Raw genomic sequence first — 5,192 nt, 5'->3', positions numbered from 1 at the left:
AGTTCAGCTTTCTCTAACTCCATTTGTAGATCTTCTTTCTCCTTCCTCATTCTTTCCATCTCCCTCTCATGTGTTGATAGTCTATGGGAGATCTCCACCACAGTCTTTGATCCTGACCCACCTTCCATGCACTTTTCTTTTCCTTTATCAACCTCATTTCTAATAGGTTGTGGGTCACTAAAAACCTCCTTACTTGGTTGGATTACTAACTTATATGCTGGTTTGGCTTTGGGGACTATAATTTACCTAATCATAGGACCTCTATCATCACTTTTTTCCTTTTCTTGGGCCAACAATTCAAGATCAGCAATCTACCTAAGAAGCCTATCTCTTTCCATCAGTTTTTCTTTGACTTCTCTCTCCCTATTTGCTTCCTTTTGGGCTCTTAAGGAGATTAAGTGATGGACCTTTCTATTTAAGTCTTCTATTTCTTGGGACAATTCATCTTCATCGGGGAAGATCTCCTCAGAGTCAGATACATTAACTTGGCCTATATCAATCAAGCTAATGTTTCCATCAACTATTCTAGGCACAAAGTGTCTAACTACATTGGAACTACTTCTATCTTTCCCAGAAAAGCTGACATGAGATAACTCTTGATTTAAAACTTGAACATCATCTATATTTCCAAATAATCCATAATGAAAACCTAAAACATCATGTTCAGATTCTTGAGAAGAAGAATTAGACTATGCATATATAGGTCTATCAGATACCTTACTAGTATTGTTACTTTTCTGCACCCATGCAACATTTGATGGCTCATGTTGTACTGATCTTTTTTGACCTCTTCATGACTGTTCAGGTAATCCCTCCTGCAACGTCTCACAAGGATGTTTCTTCATGAAGGACCTAGTGTTCTTTCCTCCTTGCATTATGCTTGTTTCCTTTTAAGAATTCTCTTATTTTAAGGATTGGTTGAACTAACAGAGTCACCACCCATAGATCTATAGGAAATATGAAAACAAGCTTTGAACAAAATATTGCAAATCCTCAGACCAGCATCACATATCAAATATCGTGCAAATTTTTTTTTTAAATGAATATATCAAGACAACACTCATATTTTATTGAAGCAACAATCAGCATATGGATTCATAGTATGACTCTCCCCAACAGAGTCGCCACTTTTGTTGTTCTCAAAATCTGATTCCACTTAAAAACCCTTATAATAAAATGATAAACTTTGTCTGCAGAAGAGAGATCAAAGAGAAGGAAACTTCAGAGAAACATATGACAAGGTTTTACAACCTTCTACACTTTGAACTTATCCAAAGTTCAGGCGGGTATACCTTATGTGAATTGACTTCACACTTTTAAAAGATAGATCCATAGTAAACCAGTCCGAAAACCAATGAATCTTATTGCCTCAAAACTAACTGAAACAAAGAAAGAAAGCTTATAATCATGTTTAGTATTGACCTACAAGATATGTAAAAGATAACCACAATTGATACCAGTGCCTTATCCAGGCCACAGAGTCATCTAAAGTTTAAAAAATACTCCCACAATCAAATATCTCCACACATCCCGTCACCTCGGCTTCTATAAAACCCCACATATGCCTGACATACATAAGAGTTTATCCTTATGAAACTAGACTGCATTCATCAAATTCAAAATCTCCCACAAGGAATTCATTGATAGAAATGCTTCATGCATATTTAATTTCCCTCCTAGAGAGAAAAGCTAAGAAACACCTCTATTAAGACTGCCTTACAATCCAATCCTCAAATGAATAACCCTAGATTACTCATATTTGAAAATAGTAAATATCTGCAAATAGACCAAAAGACAACACAAAATTTAGTCTCGAAAGTTGATAGTCTGTATATTGATGTTAATTTTGAGAAAATATTACAAAACTCAGAGTATTCGCCATAAGACTAGAAAATCCCAGATATATTTCTACAGAGTTTTCTTACAAATTCTAGCGATCCTTTTTTAGAAGGTCCTGGTATCCATTTATAATATCATGGATGCATACAAGCTTTGGACGTTTCAAAAGAAAGTTTGTTACAAACAACAACCTTTTCCAAGAAGCGGTTATAGGTCCTTTTCATCATATGCGGCTTCTTCTGCTTGTTGTTCTGTTGCACCCTCTTGCAACTGCTCCTGAGCATCTTCTTTCTGTCCCATATACTTATCTTTCCACTCCTGATACACATCATCACTAGGCCAAGTAAAACTAGCAACCTTCTGTTTCATATCTTCTAGCCGCTTCCAAGTGACTTGTACATGCCCAATCTCTGTTTCTATGAAACCATAATGAGATTTCACTTTTTCAATTTCCTCAATTGTTTGGACAAATAAGGATGTGTCATTAGTATTAATAATCTAATTGATCCTTAGGGACAAATTATGGTCCACCTCCTTTAACCAAGTCTTCTCTTCCTTTAACTGAATAGGACCAATGAAACCTCCTGGAAATATTTCAAATTTATGATTTGAATATTCTTTTCTATAAATTTGGGCTTTTCTTTTTATACCTGTTCCTTCAACTGAAAGAATATTCATCTCTTTTATAAACTCACACATGGACCTAATATTTTCATTCTCTTCTGCATCTCCATTGGAGGAACACATGAGCTCTAACTCCTTACCTCTAGGTACCCACTTATTCAGGATTGGTTCCAGAGTGGCTTCTTCTTCTTTGAATTTGATCAAAATCTCAAGAATCCTCTTCATATTTGTGTATACATTGGAGGTTTTCACTGAGTCAGCAAACTTCAAAATGGTGGCTTTTACCTTCTCGTCATATTTGTTTACATACAAGGTCTGAGCTTGTTTCAACTTTTCCAACTCATGTTGGATATTTTCAGGTAATTGGGAACTAGAAGGCATAGGAGAAGGGGGGTATTCAATGATGGGACTAGTAGGAGGGGGCCTTGCTGGAGAGGAGGCTATCATGAGTGTAGAAGATTCACCTAAATGATGTTGACCTGCCAATTGACTCTGGAGTCTAGCAATTATGTTGTCTTTGTTGGCTATTCTTTCTTTAGCATCATTGTAAGCTTCTAAAACAGTCTCCAACTTCAGTTGGAGATTAGCCTTTTCTTGTGCCTCTTTCTCTGCTACTGCCACATTAAACTTTGCTATCTCTAGTACTATGCTAGCAGCTTCTGCTACCCCTATGTCTTGGACTCTTTTAACTATCATGCCTCCTAAGAGTCTAGAATCTGATGTATTCTTCCTTCTTTTGTTTTCGTCCTTCTTCAATGACAACATGACAAGAGCAGCATTATCCTTGCTGAATGTCACTCCTTCCATAGGCTTTGGTTCTTTCCTCACTACATCACGCACTAAGGCATCAGCTATATCCCATTCAGGGAGAATCAACACACCAGCCTTTGTTACCATCTCTCTTCCATTCTCAGGGGTGATTGTTTTGAATTCTTCCATCATTTCTTGCTTTATTTCTTCTTCTACCCAAGTTGTATTTTTGAGAGGTTGTTCACTTTTCCTCTATTCACATCTGACCCTGAATTGTTCCATTTTTTGCTTCCATACAAACTGCATAAAAGCTTCTGATGTGACAAAATTGCTATCAGCTAGGAATTCTTCACTAGCTTTCTTAATAGTAGGGTCCAATTCTTGGCCTTTTAACTTACCATTAGTCAAATCCATTTCAGCAGTAGGTGGCTCTTCGGGCATCCCCTCTTGGGTCTCCTCATAGGTATTGGTGATCTCACTGAGACTCCCTAGCTGCAATAATTGTTCAGCCACAGCTTGTTCATCTCCAATGTGTATAGGAGACTGAGATGGAGAATATTGAAGCTCATCAGTTTCAATTTCCTTTCCCATTTTTTGCCTCATATGGGAATCCTGAATGCCAATGACATCTTCAATTTTTCCCTTCCCTTTTGAGGTGGAAGGCTCACCTGTCACTGGCATCATCACAGTGTACTTTGACCTTTTATGCATTACATAGTCACCAGGTGGGATATCTCTAGCAAAGGCAGGCTTAGCCAATACCATCTTAGCCTTATCAAGATTATTTTGCTTTATGGCCTCCCTCTTTTCTTTTAAAGTTTGCATGAGGTCTTCAAAATAAAGAATCAGGAACTTTATTTTCTCCTCAAATGGGTTGAAGCTAGAGAGAGGATCATAGCTAGTGTCAAATTGATGTATAAAATCAAGGGCTTTCTTATATGCAACCCACTTCTCCTTCCTCAATTCCTGCTCATCTAGGCTGAACTCATTTCTAATCAAATCTTTTGGGAACTGAAATTGATGTGGCCTACCTCTGCACACTGCTCTTTTTCTGAACATACCATTGAAAAAATCCTCGGGATCTGCACATCTTGACACTGCAGTAGACAGCCTATATGGCTTGAAGAATTTTTCAAAAAATTTCCATCTACCCTTAGCAATCACAAAATGGTGAGCCATGGTAATAGTTGGGAAAATAGTCCCTTTACCCCTGTTAGCTAGCTCAGCCTCATGCACTCCTCCAATCTGTCTCAGGACTTTTGCAATCCCTATCTTCAATGGGAACTGATAGGGTAGTAAATAGGGGGTGCCTCTAAACCCAAATACTCTAAAAACAATAGACACAGGGTACAAATATATTTCTCCCCAATTGTGAACAATCTTGATATCCTCGACAAATTCCTTTGGTCTGAGAAACTCCAAAAGGGCCTTAGGAATTCTAGGGTTTTCTCTGCATACAAGAATCCTAATTTTAGATTCAAAGAATCTATCAAACTTTAGATAACTTGCATCCTCTCTATCCCAAGATAGAATAGTACTCCACAATTGTACTAGCATCTCCTCTTTATCTTTTATCTTAATCAGGTCCATTTCCTTTGCAAAGTAATCAACACCTTTGAACAAGAACATGTGCATTAACATGGAATACCATCCAAATGGCCTATCCACCTTACCATTCTTAATTCCCACTAGCCCTTTATGAATTGCATCAACAAGGTATGAGGCATAATCAAATGTTATTGCTAGGGAGGGGTTTAGAATTTGTGCAATCATTAACATATAATGGGTTGGCATATTCTTTTTAGAATCCTGTCCAAAGATCTGGCATAATGCCCAATACATACCCTTAACTCTCAAAGTAAATAAGTTGAGAGAGAATGGTTCCATTGTGCTAGGACCTACATCTATTAACCCCCCTATCTTTACAAAGAATTCTTTCAATGGGCCATTTCTAAGATGATCCTTTTGTGCGTTGTAAA

The sequence above is a fragment of the Cryptomeria japonica genome, chromosome 8 (assembly GCF_030272615.1).
Source record: "Cryptomeria japonica chromosome 8, Sugi_1.0, whole genome shotgun sequence".
Classification (NCBI taxonomy): Eukaryota; Viridiplantae; Streptophyta; class Pinopsida; order Cupressales; family Cupressaceae; genus Cryptomeria; species Cryptomeria japonica.
Note: the sequence above shows the minus strand (reverse complement) of the source record.